This window comes from Taudactylus pleione, unplaced genomic scaffold (genome assembly GCF_031769625.1).
Source record: "Taudactylus pleione unplaced genomic scaffold, aTauple2 ptg000842l, whole genome shotgun sequence".
NCBI lineage: Eukaryota > Metazoa > Chordata > Amphibia > Anura > Myobatrachidae > Taudactylus > Taudactylus pleione.
In genome coordinates, this window is record NW_028285244.1 from 178,717 (window position 1) to 202,469 (window position 23,753).

The 23,753-nt window shown below is 47.9% G+C and overlaps 1 protein-coding gene across 1 annotated transcript in view; it reads left to right on the forward strand.

Moving 5' to 3' along the window:
- Nucleotides 1–467: 467 nt before the first annotated feature.
- Nucleotides 468–23,753, forward strand: part of LOC148474456 (complement C1q and tumor necrosis factor-related protein 9A-like) — a 47,119-nt gene continuing 23,833 nt past the window's right edge. Inside the window, exon 1 of the mRNA XM_088458559.1 lies at nt 468–550. The gene's annotated coding sequence lies outside the window, so the exon portion shown is untranslated. The remainder of the gene's footprint in view (nt 551–23,753) is intronic.

Consider the following 23,753-nt stretch of genomic DNA (forward strand, 5'->3'; position numbering starts at 1 on the left):
TATGCCAGATGAGAGACAGGGGCGGGGGGTGGAGCGACGGTAGATACCTCAGTCTCTGCCCTAGCCAAATTGGTAAAGTAGCTCTGTACTGCAGGGCTGGCCTATCTGCATATAAGCATACTGGGTTTGGATGATGGATCTGTTTTGCTCCCCTTAGAAATGCTGAAGTTCCCCCACTACCTCCTCTATACCCCTGCACCCCCCTCTTCTCTGTGCCTCTGCCTCCTCTATGCCCCCTCTCCTCTGTGCCAGGCGCGCACACAGGGGGGGGTTTCCGAGTACCTAGAAACCCCCCCTGTCCACTGATCCATCCACGGCCCGCTGACCGATTTTTTTCTTTTACTTTTTAAAAGAGTAGCACTCAGGGACTTGTCACTGCCTCATGTAGGGGGAGCTGCAGCAGTAGCGTGCAGCTCCTCTTAGTATTTTCTCCCGGGTTATGAGACAGAGCTGGCTGGGCGAGCCAGTGACTGTCTTCACTGACTCTGCAGCGGCGGTGTCTTGCATGCCGGAGGGGCCTGGCGGCAGGGGGCTGTGTTCCTGTTTTTAGGTGAGTGATGTGTTTGTGACTGTGTGTGAGTGTGCCAGTGTTTCGTATGCGTCTGTAGAGGGCTGCATCCGGCCGCCCTGACTTCTCTGATCCCAGCCTGTGCGGATGTTAATGCAGGCTGCTGCTGCCAGCAGTGTGCAGGTGTACACCCCTCTCCATCAGGAGGATCAGGTTACTGAGAGCCTCTTAATCGTGGATGACTGCCTCCATAAGTACTGCTGCTGGCCGAGGTATCTCCAGCGCTGCCTCGGCTGCACAATGGGAACAATTAAAAGAAGGGCACTTCCAATTTGTTGCAGATGCTCAGCGTGTGGTCCGGGGCTCAGTGCTGAAACCTGACTCCCAGTGAGGGACCTTTGCTCCTTATACATCCAGGATATGCCTTGGTGCACAGCCACTGCCTTCTATTCTCACTACCATCTCACACAGCTAGACACATGTTATAGTGTTATCTTACAGTGCAGACACAGCTAGGATTTACAGAAGTAAAGTTTATCAAGAGACTCACATGCTCACTGCAGGGTTATTATGATGTCACAGCTCATTTCCTCATAATAAATAAATACATTCACATTTATTTATAGAAAACTGTATTACATCATTGAATATTTACTAGTGCTAAGCTGTTGATGTCATAAAGCTTACAAGCATTACCATTACACTTACACACCAGAAACAGCTATTTGTGACTATAGAAACACTTAAAGTACACAATAAAGTTTATGTTGCAGACTTATTCTGATTAGACGTTTTTGTCATTGGTTCCAACTATTCGGAAACCCCCCTTTCAAAATCCTGCGTTTGCCACTGTGTGCCCCTGCCCCTACTACCCCCTCTATAACCCCCTCTCCTCTATGCCCCTGCCTCCTCTATGCCCCCCTCTCCTCTGTGTCCCTGCCCCTACTACCCCCTCTATACACCTGCACCCCCTCTCCACTGTGCCTGTGCCTCTATGCCCCCCTCTTCTCTTTGCCCCTGCCCTTACAGCCTCCTCTGCACCCCCCTCTCCTCTGTGCCCCTGCCCCCACTACCTCCTCTATATCCCGATCATGATCTGCAGGATACCCTCCCAAATAAGGAGACAATGCTACGTAGCTAGTGCCAGTGGAGAGAGAGAATTTTCTTGACTAAAAATGTGATTGCACAGGAAAAAGCTTGTAAGGTAACATCTGGTCTCTGGTCTAGTATGAAGTCTGGTGTTTGGCCTGGACAACGCCTCCCTGACCAGGTGTACAGTACATTCTTTTATGCATTGTGTTGGTATACAGGTGTTATATTGTTTGTAATGTGTTTTATAAGACTATAATATATTGAAATTAACATGTATGAGACATACATACAAACTAGGGGTGTGCACCGGCCACTTTTCGTGTTTTGGTTTTGGATCTGGATCTTTCGTCGTGTTTTGGATCTGGATTGGTTTTGCCAAAACCACCCTTCGGTGTTTTGGGTTCTGGGTTTTGTGTTTTGGATCTGTATTTTTTTTTAATAAAGCATAAAAACAGCTAAAATCACAGAATGTGTTGATTTTTCTGCTCCTTTGCTATTATTAATCTCAAAAACCTTAATTTCCACTCATTTCCAGTTTATTCTGAACACCTCACACCTCACAATAGTGTTTTTATGTCCAAAAGGTTGCACCCAGGTAGATGGATGACTATGCTAAGCGACACGAGTGGGCGGCACAAACACGTGGCCCATCTAGGAGTGACACTGCAGTGGCAGACAGGATGGCAGTTTGAAAAACTAGGCCCCAAACAGTACATAATGCAAAGAAAAAAAAGAGGTGCAAGATGGAATTGTCCTTGGGCCCTCCCACCCACCCTTATGTTGTATAAACAGGACATGCACACTTTAACAAACCAATCATTTCAGCGCCAGGGTCTGCCACACGACTGTGGCTGAAATGATTGGTTCGTTTGGGCCCCCACAAAACAAGCTGGCAATTAATCTGGCCCTGCACAAACTGGCTCTACGGAGGCAAGATGTCGTCCTCATCCTCCTCATTCACCGATTCCTCACAAAGTATTAATTCGTCCCCGCTGGAATCCACCACCACAGGTCCCTCTGTACGTTCTGGAGGCTGGTCTCCCTGGAAAAGTTGATAATTCATTTTTATGAACATCATCTTCTCCACATTTTGTGGAAGCAACCTCCTACGCCTTTTGCTGACAAGGTTTCCGGCTGCACTAAACACTCTTTCGGAGTGCACACTGGAGGGGGGGCAACTCAGGTAAAATAGAGCCAGTTTGTACAGGGGCCTCCAAATTGCCTCTTTTTCCTGCCAGTACATGTACGGACTGTCTGACATGCCTACTTGGATGCTGTCACCGATGTAATCCTTTAACAGACAGACTCACTCTTGTCGCTGCTGCTTTGAGGATGCAGGTGCGGCTACAGCCCACACAATTCACAAAGACAGGAAAAAAAAGAAGAATTTTTTTATTGTTTGTGGAGCGCACTTTGAGGGTTACACCACCCTTTAACAGACAGACGCACGCTTGTCGCTGCTGCTTTGAGGATGCAGGTGGAATCTAGACGGGATTTGGAACCGGGGACACACTACCTCCATCAATTGTCTAAATCCCACTGCACTAATGGCGGATACCGGACGCACGTCTAACACCAACATAGCAGTCAAGGCCTCAGTTATACGTTTTGCTTCAGGATGACTGCTGTTGTACTTCATCCTCCTCGCTAGGGACTGTTGGAGGGTCAATTGTTTAGTAAAAGTAGTGGTGTTCCTACTTCCTCTCTGGGATGATGAACAACTCCCAGCAGCAGCAACAGCACTAGGAGGAAGTGGTTCTTGATCTTTCCCTATTTTATTTTTATCTGAGAAAGTTTGGTCCTCCATTTATGTTATATTGATATATACATGCGGCTAAGGCGCACACAAACACAGAAAATATTTTTTTATTTTTGCTGGAGAGTAGTGCACTTTGTGGGTTACACCACCCTTTAAGAAATGAGCCAGCCGGCTCTTTACTTATGGGACACAGGCGCACGCTTGGCGCTGCTCCTTTGTTGATGCACGTGCGGCTACAGTGCACACAATTCACAAACACAGAAAATATTTTTTTATTTGGTTTGGAGTGTACTTTGGGGGTTACAGCACCCTTTAACGGACAAGCCAGCTGGCCCTTTACTAATGGGACACAGGCGCACGCTTGGCGCTGCTCCTTTGTTGATGCACGTGCAGCCACAGTGCATACAATTCACAAACACAGAAAAAAAAAATTATTTTGTTTGGAATGCCCTTTGGGGGTTACAGCACCCTTTAGCGGTCAATCCAGCTGGCCCTTTATTTATGGGACACAGGCGCACGCTGGGCACTACTTTGTTGATGCTCGTGCGGCTACTGCGCACACAATTCACAAACACAAAAAAAAAATTTTTTTATTGTTTGGAGTGCCCTTTGGGGGTTACAGCACCCTTTAGCGGTCAATCCAGCCAGCCCTTTATTTATGGGACACAGGCGCACGCTTGCCACTACTTTGTTGATGCATGTGCGGCTACTGCGCACACAATTCACAAACACAAAAAAATATATTTTTTTATTTTGTTTGGAGTGCCCTTTGGGGGTTACAGCACCCTTTAGAGGTCAATCCAGCCGGCCCTTTATTTATGGGACACAGGCTCACGCTTGGCACTACTTTGTTGATGCACGTGCGGCTACTGCGCACACAATTCACAAAAACCAAAAAATATTTTTTTTTATTTTGTTTGGAGTGCCCTTTGGGGGTTACAGCACCCTTTAGCGGTCAATCCAGCTGGCCCTTTATTTATGGGACACAGGCACACGCTTGGCACTACTTTGTTGATGCATGTGCGGCTACTGCGCACACAATTCACAAACACAAAAAAATATATTTTTTTATTGTTTGGAGTGCCCTTTGGGGGTTACAGCACCCTTTAGCGGTCAATCCAGCTGGCCCTTTATTTATGGGACACAGGCACACGCTGGGCACTACTTTGTTGATGCTCGTGCGGCTACTGCGCACACAATTCACAAACACAAAAAAAAAATTTTTTTATTGTTTGGAGTGCCCTTTGGGGGTTACAGCACCCTTTAGCGGTCAATCCAGCCAGCCCTTTATTTATGGGACACAGGCGCACGCTTGCCACTACTTTGTTGATGCATGTGCGGCTACTGCGCACACAATTCACAAACACAAAAAAATATATTTTTTTATTTTGTTTGGAGTGCCCTTTGGGGGTTACAGCACCCTTTAGAGGTCAATCCAGCCGGCCCTTTATTTATGGGACACAGGCTCACGCTTGGCACTACTTTGTTGATGCACGTGCGGCTACTGCGCACACAATTCACAAAAACCAAAAAATATTTTTTTTTATTTTGTTTGGAGTGCCCTTTGGGGGTTACAGCACCCTTTAGCGGTCAATCCAGCTGGCCCTTTATTTATGGGACACAGGCACATGCTTGGCACTACTTTGTTGATGCACGTGCGGCTACTGCGCACACAATTCACAAACACACAAAAAAAATTTTTTTATTGTTTGGAGTGCCTTTTGGGGGTTACAGCACCCTTTAGCGGTCAATCCAGCCGGCCTTTTATTTATGGGACACAGGCGCACGCTTGCCACTACTTTGTTGATGCACGTGCGGCTACTGCGCACACAATTCACAAACACAAAAAAAAAATTTTTTTATTTTGTTTGGAGTGCCCTTTGGGGGTTACAGCACCCTTTAGCGGTCAATCCAGCCGGCCCTTTATTTATGGGACACAGGCGCACGCTTGGCACTACTTTGTTGATGCATGTGCGGCTCCTGCGCACACAATTCACAAACACAAAAAAATATTTTTTTTTATTTTGTTTGGAGTGCCCTTTGGAGGTTACAGCACCCTTTAGCGGTCATTCCAGCCGGCCCTTTATTTATGGGACACAGGCGCACGCTTGCCACTACTTTGTTGATGCACGTGCGGCTACTGCGCACACAATTCACAAACACAAAAAATATATTTTTTTATTTTGTTTGGAGTGCCCTTTGGGGGTTACAGCACCCTTTAACGGTCAATCCAGCCGGCCCTTTATTTATGGGACACAGGCGCACGCTTGGCACTACTTTGTTGATGCACGTGCGGCTACTGCGCACACAGGGCCTGATTCAGACCCACTCGCGAGCGGCTGTCCGCTCGCAAGTGGGTCGATGTTATGCACTGAGCATGCGCACGACGGAGGGAGCTCCGTCGTGCGCATGCGCCAGACGCGACGAGCGAAGGAAAAGTCCTTCGCTCGTTGTGTCCGATCAAAGGGGGCGTGCTGTCAATGTTGATTGACAGCACGCCCCCTTTGGTGGGCGTGCCGGGGGCGTGCCTCCCTGACGGGGGCGTTCCCACGGGAACGCCTCCCGTCAGAAGCCGGCCCACTGACATCACTAGTGATGTCAGTGGGAGTGATTTTGGCTCTGATAGAGCCAAAATCACTCCGGAGCTTGCGGTTGAAAACCTCAACCGCAGGCTCCGGCTCGCAATTTTGATGGTCGCGATGGTCTCGACCATCGCGGCCATCAAAAAGCACGCTCGTATAGCCTGTGGGTGGTGACCCACAGCTATACGAGCGTCCAGGAGGACGCTCCATGAAAATGGAGCCCGGCCCTCATTCAGAGCGTGCGCTCTGCTCAGAGCGTACGGCTCTGAATGAGGGCCACAATTCACAAACACAAAAAAATATATTTTTTTATTTTGTTTGGAGGGCCCTTTGGGGGTTACAGCACCCTTTAGAGGTCAATCCAGCCGGCCCTTTATTTATGGGACACAGGCTCACGCTTGGCACTACTTTGTTGATGCACGTGCGGCTACTGCGCACACAATTCACAAAAACCAAAAAATATTTTTTTTTATTTTGTTTGGAGTGCCCTTTGGGGGTTACAGCACCCTTTAGCGGTCAATCCAGCTGGCCCTTTATTTATGGGACACAGGCACACGCTTGGCACTACTTTGTTGATGCATGTGCGGCTACTGCGCACACAATTCACAAACACAAAAAAATATATTTTTTTATTGTTTGGAGTGCCCTTTGGGGGTTACAGCACCCTTTAGCGGTCAATCCAGCTGGCCCTTTATTTATGGGACACAGGCGCACGCTGGGCACTACTTTGTTGATGCTCGTGCGGCTACTGCGCACACAATTCACAAACACAAAAAAAAAATTTTTTTATTGTTTGGAGTGCCCTTTGGGGGTTACAGCACCCTTTAGCGGTCAATCCAGCCAGCCCTTTATTTATGGGACACAGGCGCACGCTTGCCACTACTTTGTTGATGCATGTGCGGCTACTGCGCACACAATTCACAAACACAAAAAAATATATATTTTTATTTTGTTTGGAGTGCCCTTTGGGGGTTACAGCACCCTTTAGAGGTCAATCCAGCCGGCCCTTTATTTATGGGACACAGGCTCACGCTTGGCACTACTTTGTTGATGCACGTGCGGCTACTGCGCACACAATTCACAAAAACAAAAAAATATTTTTTTTTATTTTGTTTGGAGTGCCCTTTGGGGGTTACAGCACCCTTTAGCGGTCAATCCAGCTGGCCCTTTATTTATGGGACACAGGCACACGCTTGGCACTACTTTGTTGATGCACGTGCGGCTACTGCGCACACAATTCACAAACACACAAAAAAATTTTTTTTATTGTTTGGAGTGCCTTTTGGGGGTTACAGCACCCTTTAGCGGTAAATCCAGCCGGCCTTTTATTTATGGGACACAGGCGCACGCTTGCCACTACTTTGTTGATGCACGTGCGGCTACTGCGCACACAATTCACAAACACAAAAAAAAATTTTTTTTATTTTGTTTGGAGTGCCCTTTGGGGGTTACAGCACCCTTTAGCGGTCAATCCAGCCGGCCCTTTATTTATGGGACACAGGCGCACGCTTGGCACTACTTTGTTGATGCATGTGCGGCTCCTGCGCACACAATTCACAAACACAAAAAAATATTTTTTTTTATTTTGTTTGGAGTGCCCTTTGGAGGTTACAGCACCCTTTAGCGGTCATTCCAGCCGGCCCTTTATTTATGGGACACAGGCGCACGCTTGCCACTACTTTGTTGATGCACGTGCGGCTACTGCGCACACAATTCACAAACACAAAAAATATATTTTTTTATTTTGTTTGGAGTGCCCTTTGGGGGTTACAGCACCCTTTAACGGTCAATCCAGCCGGCCCTTTATTTATGGGACACAGGCGCACGCTTGGCACTACTTTGTTGATGCACGTGCGGCTACTGCGCACACAGGGCCTGATTCAGACCCACTCGCGAGCGGCTGTCCGCTCGCAAGTGGGTCGATGTTATGCACTGAGCATGCGCACGACGGAGGGAGCTCCGTCGTGCGCATGCGCCAGACGCGACGAGCGAAGGAAAAGTCCTTCGCTCGTTGTGTCCGATCAAAGGGGGCGTGCTGTCAATGTTGATTGACAGCACGCCCCCTTTGGTGGGCGTGCCGGGGGCGTGCCTCCCTGATGGGGGCGTTCCCACGGGAACGCCTCCCGTCAGAAGCCGGCCCACTGACATCACTAGTGATGTCAGTGGGAGTGATTTTGGCTCTGATAGAGCCAAAATCACTCCGGAGCTTGCGGTTGAAAACCTCAACCGCAGGCTCCGGCTCGCAATTTCGATGGTCGCGATGGTCTCGACCATCGCGGCCATCAAAAAGCACGCTCGTATAGCCTGTGGGTGGTGACCCACAGCTATACGAGCGTCCAGGAGGACGCTCCATGAAAATGGAGCCCGGCCCTCATTCAGAGCGTGCGCTCTGCTCAGAGCGTACGGCTCTGAATGAGGGCCACAATTCACAAACACAAAAAAATATATTTTTTTATTTTGTTTGGAGTGCCCTTTGGGGGTTACAGCACCCTTTAGCGGTCAATCCAGCCAGCCCTTTATTTATGGGACACAGGCGCATGCTTGCCACTACTTTGTTGATGCACGTGCGGCTACTGCGCACACAATTCACAAACACAAAAAAATATTTTTTTTTATTTTGTTTGGAGTGCCCTTTGGGGGTTACAGCACCCTTTAGCGGCCAATCCAGGCGGCTTGGCGCTGCTCCTTTGTTGATGCATGTGCAGCCACAGTGCACACAATTTTTGCACTTGGTGGGAGCACCCCTGACGGACAGAGCACTCCCTGGACAACACTACAGCACCCCTTTAGGACTGGGACACTGCACAGGACTTTGGAGTGGACACAGCCCCTATGGACAACTGACTGCACAACACAGTCCAGCCAGCCCCTATGGACTTTGAAGTAGTGGACACAGCCCCTATGGACAACAGCAGCGCAGCACAACACTACACTGCACTACACTACACTACACTACAACACTATACTACACTACAACACTACACTACACAGCCCAGCCAGCCCTAACTCCCACCCTCCCTCTTCACTGTCCACAGCCGAGTGAGAAAATGGTGCCGACGCGGGTACCTTATATAGGATCCAAAACCCGCGAGACCCGGAAGGCGGGATGATGACGTTTTGCCTCGATTTCAGATTCGAGTCAAGCGGGAAAAGTCGAGCCTGACTCGGATCGGCCTCGGATCGGGGGGGGTTCGGATTTCAGAAATCCGAACCCGCTCACCCTTAATACAAACAAATGTTATTTCACAGTTTTATTAAGTTGAAATAAACATTTTTTCATACATATTTATATATATGTGTTATAGGAGGTGATTCAATCCTTTTTTTTTAGTCGCGCTAACTAATGGGTGCCCAATGTTGCAATTCCATGGTTTGTGGTTAGCCACTCATTAACACGCTTGTCATGCCCAGTTAGCCCGTGTTTAGCCACGTAAAACAGCTAAACCTGTCTAAAGTCCTGGTGAGGGCGCCCAAAGTCCCATTAGTCTGCCCACAGCACGGACTTTTCACACATTTCTGCTCTTCTCCTCTGGTGGTGGGGGAGCAGAAATGCAGATGCCGACGGCTGTTCACGCCTGAATGGAGCAACAATTGAATTGCTCCATCGGGCGCCCGGCACTGACAACTGCCGGCTAAAACATTTGAATCACCCCCATACTGTTAAATACAATAAATAGAAAATATAATTAGGGTGCATGTATAGGGTAAGTAATTTGTAATCTGGATGTAACAGAAGAAGGGGACCCCATACCAGTATCTTGCCTATATCCTCGTGAGGTCTTAATCCAGCTCTGCAGTTGAGGTAAAGGATTGAGCAAAGGGGCCCGACCAAAATCCGACGGCCGTGACAACTACCTTGGTCAACACATGTCTGCTAGTCTGCTGTGATGGGGCGGCAATATGACAATCACTGGGTGTCCGGATGTGGAAGACAGAGAAAATAAAATTAATTATAATTTAGCCTTATTGATGACTGTTCTGTGGCACTGTAAATCCATTAAATCCATTATCTTTCGCTTACGCTGAGGTGAGGGATGTGTAACAAATGCTACAAGCCAATCACAAGGCTATGTGGGAGAGAGTCAGGTTGCAGGCAGCAAGTGCTAGGAGACTCTGGGCCCGATTCAGACCCATTCACAAGATGCGTTCGCACACATCCGTCAGCTGCACAAGTATTCAAATCTCATGATCGCACGGTAAAACAGTAGCACGCCCACTATGTCTTGGCATGTGATCGCAGTGTGTATTTAGACACCCACCAGCCTGTCTTAAGACGCCCACTTTCCCTTCGTAACACACGTCATCTCCAGGAAGTGTATGCAACAATCAGTAACATCGAGTACCATCGGACCCATACGCAGCATATGTGGTTGACCCTACCCTACCGCAAGCACTGCGAGTGCTGCGGTGTTTTTAACAGCCATGTGACGTGTATTATGACGCTGCATCTTAATTATGCATGCCTTAGAAATGGCGTTTTGACACTCAGGCACGCATGTGTTCGCACCACCACACCCCCGTTTCCATCGACCTCCCCGTGTCACCACCCACAAACGGCACAATCTGTCACTCAAACTAGCGGGCCGTCTGTGTACTCGCTGCGTTCTCTTCCCGATTGCAATGACTGGTTTGCGCTCGCGCACTGCATCTTCTATGCATGGGCAGATCACGAAAAAACTGGCCAGCAGCGTGCGAGCGCAGCCTAGCGAATGGGTCTGAATAGGGCCTTCTGTGCCCGGAGGGAGGTGACAGGTGTGACACTGTAAAGTAAGATGTACAGTATATCAGCTGGCAACCTCCTTTTTCCAATTCTGTTTTCTTTAGCCAGCCTACATTTACCAACATTTTAAAATCTCCACAATTTACAGGATTAGATGATTTTAGGCATTCCAAGCCTCCATACTGTCTACATGGTCATTCTTTATGCAATATGCCTGCAATAGAAATACTCTACCGCGTTATATAATGACCCAAAGCAGAGGCAAATGCAGGATTTTATATATATATATACAGGTGTATATATATATATATATATACACACACAGTGGTCAAAGTGGGAATTTTGAAGTGGGGGAACGGAAAATCCAAGGCTGGAAAAGGGGCGTGGCCACTTTAAATGGGAATGTCCAAACGACCCGCCCCTTTTTTCATCGGTATAGTACCCCTTATACACATTGTGCCACACAATAGTATTGCCCTCTATACAATGCCCATAGTAGTAGTGCTCCTATACAAAGCCCTTATGCAATGCCCACAGTAGTAGTGCCCCCTATACAATGCCCACAATAGTAGTGTCCCATATGCAATGCCCACAGTAGTAGTGTCCCGTATGCAATGCCCACAGTAGTGGTGCCCATTATGCAATGCCCACAGTAGTTGTGACCCTAATGCCCACAGTAGTAGTTCCCCTTATACAATGTACACAATAGTGGTTCCCCCTATGCAATACCCATGGTAGTAGTGCCCCTATACAATACCTACTGTAGTAGTGCTCCCTATACATTGACTACAGTAGTAGTGCCCCATTGTAGTAGTGCCCCCTATACATTGCCCACAATAGTAGTAGTGCTCCCTATACATTGCCCACAATAGTAGTAGTGCTCCCTATACATTGCCCACAATAGTAGTAGTGCCCCCTATACATTGCACACAATAGTAGTGCCCCTAGTAGTAGTGCCCCTTACAGATAAAGACACAGATGCACACAAACATACTCACCTGAAGCCCCGCTCCTGCACGCTCACTGCTGCCCGACAGCTCCTCGCTCTGCACTGTGGGAGAGGGACAGATGTCATGACGTCTCCCAACTGCGATAGCCAGAAGGTGGCTCAGAAGTAAGCTCTGTCCTCTGGCTTGCAGGGAGGGAAGGAGCTGCCGGGCGCTTGCTGGTAACACAATCTCAGCCGGTGCCCAGCATATGGAGAAGGCAGCAGCAGTGCCTTCTCCATATGCCTCTCTGTGGCGGACGAGTCAGTGCTGGAAGTGACGGTACCATACCGTTGTATACCGGCACACTTCGAGCACTGTATGTAGATAGATAGATAGATAGATAGATAGATAGATAATGTATAGTTATATATTTATATATAAACCCCCAACCCCCTGCAAAAAATTATGTTTATATGTATATTTCTTTTTATATATAAAAAGAATGAGCGGGGATGAGCGGGTTCGGATTTCTGAAACCCCCGAACCCCCCCGATCCGAGTCGGGAACCGAGTCCGGCTCGGGTTTTCCTGCCTGACTCAGAACTGAAATCGAGGCAAAACTTCATCATCCCGCCTTCCGGATCTTGCGGGTTTTGGATTCTATAAAAGGTCCCCGCGTCGGCGCCATTTCTCACTCCGGCTGTGGACGGTGAAGAGGAAGGGTAGGCGTTAGGGCTGGCTTGGCTGTGTTGCGCTGTGCTGCTGTTGTCCATAGGGGCTGTGGGCCTGATTCAGACCCGCTCGCGAGCGCTGAGGGCTCGCAAGCGGGTCGAAGTTGGCCCAGTGCGCATGCGCACGACAGACCCGGCTCCATCGTGCGCATGCGAGAGACCTGGATAGCGACGGGCAAGCCGTCGCTATGGGTCTCGTACCAAAGGGGGCGTGCTGTCGATGGTGGGCGTGCCAGACCAGAAGTGGGCTATGTTGTGCAGTTAGTTGTCCATACGGGTTGTGTCCACTCCAAAAGTCTATAGGGGCTAGCTGGGCTGTGCTGTGCAGTGTCCCATAAAGGCTGTAGTCCTAAAGGGGTGCTGTAGTGTTGTCCAGGGGGTGATCTGTCCATCAGGGGTGCTCCCCCCAAGTTAAAAAAAACATTTATTTCTGTGTTTGTGAAATGTGTGCACTGTAGCCGCACGTGCATCAACAAAGGAGCAGCGCCTGTGTCATAAGTCTGTTAAAGGGTGGTGTAACCCCCAAAGTGCGCTCCACAAAAAATAAACAATTTTTTTTTTCCTGTGTTTGTGTGTGAAATGTATGCGCAGTAGCCGCACATGCATCAACAAAGGAGCAGAGCCAAGCGTGCGCCTGTGTCATAAGTAAAGGGCTGGCTGGCTCGTCTGTTAAAGGGTAGTGTAACCCCCAAAGTGCACTCCAGAAAAAAAAAAAAATTCTTCTTTTCTGTGTTTGTGTGTGCCTTAGCCGCACGCATATATCAATATAACATAAATGGAGGACAAAACTTTGTCCGATAAACATAAAATAGGGAAAGATCAAGAACCACTTCCTTCTAGTGCTGAAGCTGCTGCCACTAGTCATGACATAGACAATAAAATGCCATCAACGTTGTCTGCCAAGGTCGATGCTCAATGTCATAGTAGAGGGCATATAAAATCCCAAATGACAAAGTTCAGGAAAATTACCTTAAAAAAAACATTTAAATCATCTAAGGAGAAACGTAAACGTGCCAATATGCCATTTACGACACGAAGTGGCAAGGAACGGCTAAGGTCTTTCCCTATGTTCATGACTAGTGGTTCAGCTTCATATGACGATGGAAGCCCTCCTCCCGCTACAAAAATCAAACGAGTTAAGCTGGCAAAAGCACAGCGAAGAACTGTGCGTTCTAAGAAGATATCACAAATCTCCAAGGAGAGTCCAAGTGTGGTGGCAGTTGCGATGCTTGACCTTCCCAACACTGGACGAGAAGAGGTGGCTCTTTCCACCATTTGCACGCCCTCTGCAAGTGCTGGAAGGAGCACCCACAGTCCACTTGCTGATATGCAAATTGAAGATGTCACTGTTGAAGTACAACAGGATGAGGATATTGGTGTAGCTGGCGCTGAGGAGGAAGTTGGCGAGCAGGATTCTGATGGTGATGTGTTTTGTTTAAATCAGGCTTCGGGGGAGACAGTTGTCCGTGGGATGAAAAAGCCCATCACGGTCATGCCTGGGCAGAAGACCAAACATTCCACCTCTTTGGTCAGGCAATATTTCTATCCAAATCCGGACAACAACTGTCTTGCCATATGTATCATAAGTAAAGGTGAAATAAGTAGGGGTAGGGACGTTAACCACCTAGGAACATCCCTTACACGTCACCTGCAGCACGTTCATAAAAAGTTACTGTCAAGTTCAGAAACTTTGGCTAAGACCGTAAGCAGTCCAGGGACACCTAAATACCTTTGTCCTGTTGTATCCAAGCGCCTGCAAACCACACCGTCAACTCCCTCCTCGTCAATTTCCTCCTTAGTCAGGATCAGAAGTAGTCCTGCAGGCCATGTCACTGGCATGACTGACTCTCCTATCCGGGATTCCTCTGGAGGATCCTGCATTGCTACGCCTACTGCTGCCGTTACTGCTGTTGCTGCTGGGAGTCGTTCATCATCCCAGAGAGGAAGTAGGAACACCACTACTTTTACTAAACAATTGACCGTCCAACAGTCCTTAGCGAGGAGGATGAAGTATGACCGCAGTCATCCTGAAGCAAAACGCATAACTGAGGCCTTGACTGCTATGTTGCTGTTCGACGTGCGTCCGGTATCCGCCATTAGTGCAGTGGGATTTAGACAATTGATGGAGGTAGTGTGTCCCCGGTTCCAAATCCTGTCTAGATTCCACTTCACTAGGCAGGCGATACCGAGACTGTACAGAAATGTCAGAAAAAGTGTCCTCAGTGTCCTAAAAAATGCGGTTGTACCCAATGTCCACTTAACCACGGACATGTGGACAAGTGGAACAGGGCAGACTAAGGACTATATGACTGTGACAGCTCACTGGGTAGATGTATAACCTTACGCAGCAACAACAGCAGCGTCACCAGTAGCAGCATCTCAGAAACGCAAGTTCGTTCCAAGGCAGGCTACACTGTGTATCACCGGTTTCAGTAAGAGGCACACCGCAGACAACCTCTTAGAGAAACTGAGGGAAATCATCGAACAGTGGCTTACCCCACTTAGACTCTCCTATGGATTTGTGATATCTGGCAACGCCACCAATAGTGTGCGGGCACTACATCTGGGCAAATTCCAGCAGGACCAAGTTTGGACATCTGGTCCGGACTGAAGGACCTTGCAACAATTTCTGACATGTCTACTGTCACTGCATATCATACTGTCACCATTGACAGAATGGTGGAGGATTACATCGGTGACAGCATCCAAGTAGGCATGTCAGACAGTCCGTACCTGTACTGGCAGGAAAAAGAGGCAATTTGGAGGCCCCTGTACAAACTGGCTCTATTTTACCTGAGTTGCCCCCCCTCCAGTGTGTACTCCGAAAGAGTGTTTAGTGCAGCCGGGAACCTTGTCAGCGATAGGCGTAGGAGGTTGCTTTCACAAAATGTGGAGAAGATGATGTTCATAAAAATGAATTATCAACTCTTCCAGGGAGACCAGCCTCCAGAATGTACAGAGGGACCTGTGGTGGTGGATTCCAGTGGGGACAAATGAATACTCTGTGAGGATGTACACAACACTGAAGAGGGTGAGGAATCGGTGGATGAGGAGGATGAGGACGACATCTTGCCTCCATAGAGCCAGTTTGTGCAGGGACAGATTAATTGCCAGCTTGTTTTGTGGGGGCCCAAACGAACCAATCATTTCAGCCACTGTCGTGTGGCAGACCCTGGCGCTGAAATGATTGGTTTGTTAAAGTGTGCATGTCCTGTTTATACAACATAAGGGTGGGTGGGAGGGCCCAAGGACAATTCCATCTTGCACCTCTTTTTTTTCTTTGCATTATGTACTGTTTGGGGCCTAGTTTTTCAAACTGCCATCCTGTCTGCCACTGCAGTGTCACTCCTAGATGGGCCACGTGTTTGTGCCACCCACTCGTATCTCTTAGCATAGTCATCCAGCTACCTCGGTGCAACCTTTTGGACTAAAATCAATATTGTGAGGTGTGAGGTGTTAGACTGGAAATGAGTGGAAATTAATGTTAATGAGGTTAATAATAGCATAGGAGCAGAAAAACCCACAAATTCTGTGATTTTAGCTGTTTTTATGCTTTGTAAAAAAAAAATACAGATCCAAAACACAAAACCCAGAACCCAAAACACGGAAGGGTGGTTTTGGCAAAACCAATCCAGATCCAAAACACGAAGAAAGATCCAGATCCAAAACACAAAACACGAAATGTGGCTGGTGCATACCCCTAATATATATATATATATATATATATATATATATATATATATATATATATTAGGGATGTGCAGGCTCGGATAGGTTCGAGTTTGCACGTGGAGTTCGGATTTTTCCCTCCAAAAAAACGGAACTCAGAACGAGGCAAAACGTCATCTTACATGGACGAACATCATCATTCCTGGACAAAAGACCAGGAATGATGATGTTCGTCCATGTAAGATGACGTTTTGCCTCGTTCTGAGTTCCGTTTTTTTGGAGGGAAAAATCCGAACTCCACGTGCAAACTCGAACCTATCCGAGCCTGCACATCCCTAATATATATATATATATATAATTCCAATATGCCTGGCACTCCCAATAACACACTCTGGTTAACTGCTGCCGGTGCCCTCACATGGATGAATGATACGATGTAGCAAGGTGCGGCACTCAAGGCATAGAAGAAAACACACAACTCTCGGCTGGTTCAGTCAACGTTTCAGTTCTAGCAGAACTTTTATCAAGATTATGATAAAAAGATCTTGATAAAAGTTCTGCTAGAACTGAAATGTTGACTGAACCAGCCGAGAGTTGCGTGTTTTCTTCTATGCCTTGAGTGCCGCACCTTGCTACATCGTATATATATATATATATATATATATATATATATATATATGTTTATATTAGGGGTGTGCACCGGCCACTTTTCGTGTTTTGTGTTTTGGTTTTGGATCTGGATCTTTCTTCGTGTTTTGGATCTGGATTGGTTTTGCCAAAACCACCCTTCCGTGTTTTGGGTTCTGGGTTTTGTGTTTTGGATCTGTATTTTTTTTTAAAAAAGCATAAAAACAGCTAAAATCACAGAATTTGTAGGTTTTTCTGCTCCTATGCTATTATTAACCTCAATACCCTTAATTTCCACTCATTTCCAGTCTATTCTGAACACCTCACACCTCACAATAGTGTTTTTATGTCCAAAAGGTTGCACCGAGGTAGCTGGATGACTATGCTAAGCGACACGAGTGGGCGGCACAAACACGTGACCCATCTAGGCGTGATACTGCAGTGGCAGACAGGATGGCAGTTTGAAAAACTAGGCCCCAAACTGTACATAATGCAAAGAAAAAAAAGAGGTGCAAGATGGAATTGTCCTTGGGCCCTCCTACCCACCCTTATGTTGTATAAACAGGACATGCACACTTTAACAAACCAATCATTTCAGCGCCAGGGTCTGCCACACAACTGTGGCTGAAATGATTGGTTCGTTTGGGCCCCCACAAAATAAGCTGGCAATTAATCTGTCCCTGCACAAACTGGCTCTACGGAGGCAAGATGTCATCCTCATCCTCTTCATCCACCGATTCCTCACCCTCTTCAGTGTGTACATCCTCATCCTCACAAAGTATTAACTCGTCCCCACTTGAATCCACCACCACAGGTCCCTCTGTACGTTCTGGAGGCTGGTCTCCCTGGAAGAGCTGATAATTCATTTTGATGAACATCATCTTCTCCACATTCTGTGGAAGCAACCTCCTACGCCTTTCGCTGACAAGGTTCCCGGCTGCACTAAACACTCTTTCGGAGTACACACTGGAGGGGGGGCAACTCAGGTAAAATAGAGCCAGTTTGTACAGGGGCCTCCAAATTGCCTCTTTTTCCTGCCAGTACAGGTATGGACTGTCTGACATGCCTACTTGGATGCTGTCACCGATGTAATCCTCCACCATTCTGTCAATGGTGACAGTATGATATGCAGTGACAGTAGACATGTCAGAAATTGTTGCCAGGTCCTTCAGTCCGGACCAGATGTCCAAACTTGGTCCTGCCTGCCCTGCATCACCGCCAGCGGGTTGCTTAGGATACCTAAGTTTTTTCCTGGCAGCCCCAGTTGCGGAAGAAAATGAAGAAGGAGCTGTTGACGTGTCATGTTCCGCTTCAGCTGACAGTGTGTTCACCAGCAGGTCTTTGCACCTCTGCAGGCTTGTGTCAGCCGGAAAGAGAGACACCACATAGGCTTTAAACCTAGGATCGAGCACGGTGGCCAAAATCTAGTGGTCTGATTTCAACAGATTGACCACCCTGGAATCCTGGCAAAGCGAATGAAGGGCTTCATCCACAAGTCCCACATTGCCGAGCGGAATCGCTCCGTCTTAGCTCCTCCTTCACTTTCTCCAGCTGCTTCTGCAAAAGCCTGATGAGGGGAATGACCTGACTCAAGCTGGCAGTGTCTGAACTGACTTCACGTGTGGCAAGTTCGAAGGGCTGGAGCACGTTGCACAATACGGAAATCATTCTCCACTGCACTTGAGTCAGGTGCATACCCCCTCCTTTGCCTATGTCATAGGTGGATGTATAGGCTTGAATGGCCTTTTGCTGCTCCTCCATCCTCTGAAGCATATAGAGGGTTGAGTTCCACCGCGTCACAACCTCTTGCTTCAGGTGATGGCGGGGCAGGTTCAAGAGTGTTTGCTGGCGCTCCAGTCTTCGGCACGCAGTCGCTGAATGGCGAAAGTGGCCAGAAATTTTTTGGGCCACCCAAAGCGTCTCCTGCACGCCCCTGTCGCTTTTCAGAAAATTCTGCACCACCAAGTTTATTGTGTGAGCAAAACATGGGACGTGCTGGAATTTGCCCAGATGTAATGCCCGCACAATATTGGTGGCGTTGTCAGATATCACAAATCCCCAGGAGAGTCTAAGTGGGGTAAGCCACTGGGCGATGATTTCCCTCAGTTTCTCTAAGAGGTTGTCGGCGGTGTGCCTCTTACTGAAACCGGTGATACACAGCGTAGCCTGCCTTGGAACGAGCTGGTGTTTCTGAGATGCTGCGACTGGTGATGCTGCTGCTGTTGCTGCGTAAGGTGATACATCTACCCAGTGGGCTGTCACAGTCATATAGTCCTTAGTCTGCCCTGTTCCACTTGTCCACATGTCCGTGGTTAAGTGGACATTGGGTACAACGGCATTTTTCAGGACACTGAGGACACTTTTTCTGACGTTTCTGTACAGTCTCGGTATCGCCTGCCTAGTGAAGTGGAATCTAGACGGGATTTGGAACCGGGGACACACTACCTCCATCAATTGGCTAAATCCCACTGCACTAATGGCGGATACCGGACGCACGTCTAACACCAACATAGCAGTCAAGGCCTCAGTTATACGTTTTGCTTCAGGACGACTGCTGTCGTACTTCATCCTCCTCGCTAAGGACTGTTGGAGGGTCAATTGTTTAGTAAAAGTAGTGGTGTTCCTACTTCCTCTCTGGGATGATGAACGACTCCCAGCAACAGCAGCAGTGGCAGCAGGAGGCGTAGCAATGCAGGATCCTCCGGAGGAATCCCGGATAGGAGAGTCAGTCATGCCAGTGACATGGCCTGCAGGACTACTTCCGATCCTGACTAAGGAGGAAATTGACGAGGAGGGAGTTGACGGTGTGGTTTGCAGGTGCTTGGATACAACAGGACAACGGGATTTAGGTGTCCCTCGACTGCTTACGGTCTTAGCCAAAGTTTCTGAACTTGACAGTAACTTATTATGAACGCGCTGCAGGTGACGTATAAGGGAGGATGTTCCTAGGTGGTTAACATCCCTACCCCTACTTATTCCACCTTTACATAAGGTACATATGGCAAGACAGTTGTTGTCCGGATTTGGATAGAAATATTGCCAGACCAAAGAGGTGGAATGTTTGGTCTTCTGCCCAGGCATGACCGTGATGGGCTTTTTCATCCCACGGACAACAACTGTCTCCCCCGGAGCCTGATTTAAACAAACCACATCAAAATCAGAATCCTCCTCGCCAACTTCCTCCTCAGCGCCAACTACACCAGTATCCTCATCCTGTTGTACTTCAACAGTGACATCTTCAATTTGCATATCAGCAAGTGGACTGTGGGTGCTCCTTTCAGCACTTGCAGGGGGTGTGCAAATGGTGGAAAGAGCCACCTCTTCCCGTCCAGTGCTGGGAAGGTCAAGCATCACAACCACCACCACACTTGGACTCTCCTTGGGGATTTGTGATATCTTCTTAGAAAGCACAGTTCTTCGCTGTGCTTTTGCCAGCTTAACTCTTTTGATTTTTTTAGTGGGAGGAGGGCTTCCATCGTCATGTGAAGCTGAACCACTAGTCATGAACATACTAGGGATCGACCTTAGCCGTTCCTTGCCACTCCGTGTCGTAAATGGCATATTGGCAAGTTTACGTTTCTCTTCAGCTGATTTAAATGTTTTTTTCAAGGTCATTTTCCTGAACTTTGTCATTTGGGATTGTATGTGCCCTCTATTATGACATTGGGCATCGGCCTTGGCAGACGACGTTGATGGCATGTTATCGTCTATATCATGACTAGTGGCAGCAGCTTCAGCACTAGGAGGAAGTGGTTCTTGATCTTTCTCTATTTTATTTTTATCGGAGAAAGTTTGGTCCTCCATTTATGTTATATCGATTTGTTATATACGTGCGGCTAAACACAGAAAATATTTTTTTATTTTTGCTGGAGAGTAGTGCACTTTGTGGGTTACACCAGCCTTTAAGAAATGAGCCAGCTGGCTCTTTACTTATGGGACACAGGCGCACGCTTGGCGCTGCTCCTTTGTTGATGCACGTGCAGCTACTGCGCACACAATTCACAAACACAGAAAATAATTTTTCTTTGGTTTGGACTGGAGTGTACTTTGGGGGTTACAGCACCCTTTAACGGTCAAGCCAGCCGGCCCTTTACTTATGACACAGGCGCACGCTTGGCACTACTTTGTTGATGCACGTGCGGCTACTGCGCACACAATTCACAAACAGAAAATAATTTTTTTGGTTTGGAGTGTACTTTGGGGGTTACAGCACCCTTTAACGGTCAAGCCAGCTGGCCCTTTACTTATGACACAGGCGCACGCTTGGCACTACTTTGTTGATGCACGTGCAGCTACTGCGCACACAATTCACAAACACAGAAAATATATATTTTTTTTGTTTGGACTGGAGTGTACTTTGGGGGTTACAGCACCCTTTAACGGTCAAGCCAGCCGGCCCTTTACTTATGACACAGGCGCACGCTTGGCACTACTTTGTTGATGCACGTGCGGCTACTGCGCACACAATTCACAAACACAGAAAATATTTTTTTTTTTGGTTTGGACTGGAGTGTACTTTGGGGGTTACAGCACCCTTTAACGGTCAAGCCAGCCGGCCTTTTACTTATGACACAGGCGCACGCTTGGCACTACTTTGTTGATGCATGTGCGGCTACTGCGCACACAATTCACAAACACAGAAAATAATTTTTTTTTTGGTTTGGACTGGAGTGTACTTTGGGGGTTACAGCACCCTTTAACGGTCAAGCCAGCCGGCCCTTTACTTATGACACAGGCGCACGCTTGGCACTACTTTGTTGATGCACGTGCGGCTACTGCGCACACAATTCACAAACACAGAAAATTTTTTTTTTTTTGGTTTGGACTGGAGTATACTTTGGGGGTTACAGCACCCTTTAACGGTCAAGCCAGCCGGCCCTTTACTTATGACCAGGCCCGGATTTCCCACAAGGCAACCTAGGCGCTCGCCTAGGGCCCCGCGAGTCCCAAGGGGCCTGTGGATGGGCCCCTTTTGGCTCGCCGGGACCTAGACAGGCCCCTTTTCCCCAAGAAATCTGTCCAGTCAAAATGCTGCCAGAGGTGCACTGTGCGAGTATCGCATGACTTCATGAGTTCACGAGGACCCGCTTATACTCCCAGAGTCCCGCTGCGGCACCCCTGTCTGCACTGTCACAGAGTGACTGTGCATAAGAGGGAGGAGGTGGGTCACCGGGTCCTCCATCCAGCCCCATCCAGCTCCAGCCCATCCCCAGCACAGCAGCCTCTGCTACTGACTGCCAGGCTTGCAGCTTGCCACCAGCAGCATGCACCGGTGGCACCCAGCGAGGAGCAGAGGAACAGGCCAAGGCAGAGTCTGGTTGAGTGAGACAGTGACCAGGGATCCAGATTTCAGGGAAGAACAGCAGCCAGACAGGTAGGGTAAAGTACTGTGCTATTCTCAGCTACTCTAATATAGATTGAATTATGTAGGATTTATTTTTTATGGTAGGTGGGGTCTGGGAGGTGGACAGGACTGCCTTATATTACAAGCATATAGTAATATACATTATGATGATCATGATATTATTAGTACATCAATCCAGGATGATGGTATTTTCATGTTAGATACTTGTAATATACTTGTACTATAATGCAGTCCTGTCCACTCCCCACCTACCATTAAAAAAATAGATCCTATAGTGTACTTTAAAAAAAATGGGGAGGTGTAATGCCGACGACTCATCCCCATCATTGTACTCAGCTGAGCACAGTCACACACAATACTGGGCATGACCACACCACAGCCCCCACTGCAGATGCCACCTCTAATCCTTAGCACTCCTCTAGTTTATGTGTTGTATTTAATGGATAATGAGGAGTAAAACCTTAGGGTATGAGGTTTAGTTTGGGTTATGGTATTAGGGATAAGGTATTAGGGTTGGTGTATCAGTTTGGGTTAGGGTATTAGGGTCAGATTAGGTGTATCAGTTGGATTATTAGGGATGGTGTAGGGTTTAGCGGTTATGGTTAGGGTCAGGTTTGAGCTTAGGGTCAGCATTAGGGTAGGGATGCTTTGCATGAATCAGGAATGGAAATAAAGTGCTATGGATTGTTTGAAGGAGGGGGGCCCCAAACTGGTATCTTGCCTAGGGCCCCATGAGGTCTAAATCCGGCTCTGCTTATGACACAGGCGCACGCTTGGCACTACTTTGTTGATGCACGTGCGGCTACTGCGCACACAATTCACAAACACAGAAAATATTTTTTTATTTGGTTTGGAGTGTACTTTGGGGGTTACAGCACCCTTTAACGGTCAAGCCAGCCGGCCCTTTACTTATGACACAGGCGCACGCTTGGCACTACTTTGTTGATGCACGTGTGGCTACTGCGCACACAATTCACAAACACAGAAAAAATATTTTTTTTTTTAGCACTTGAGTGGAGCACCCCTGACGAACAGAGCACCCCCTGGACAACACTACAGCACCCCTTTAGGACTGAGACACTGCACAGGACTTTGGAGTGGACACAGCCCCTATGGACAACTGACTGCACAACACAGTCCAGCCAGCCCCTATGGACTTTGAAGTAGTGGACACAGCCCCTATTAACAACAGCAGCACAGCACAACACAGCCAGCCCCTATGGACTTTGAAGTAGTGGACACAGCCCCTATGGACAACAGCAGCACAGCGCAGCACAGCACAGCACAACACTACTCTGCACTACACTACACTACACTACACAGCCCAGCCAGCCCTAACTCCCACCCTCCCTCTTCACTGTCCACAGCCGAGTGAGAAAATGGCGCCGACGCGGGTACCTTATATAGGATCCAAAACCCGCGAGACTCGGAAGGCGGGATGATGACCTTTTGCCTCGATTTCAGAATCCGAGTCAGGCGGGAAAAGTCGAGCCTGACTCGGATCGGACTTGGATCGGGGGGGCTCGGGGGGGTTCGGATTTCAGAAATCCGAACCCGCTCACCCCTAGTTTATATATACAAATACACACGCATATGCATACGCACCCATATATGCAAATACATACACGCGCATACATACAAATACATATACTATACACACACCCCACATACAGATAGATACATACATCCACACATACCAGTGCATACACACATACATATAAACACACATACTGTAAATAGAGATATGTATAAACAAATACATACAAATACAC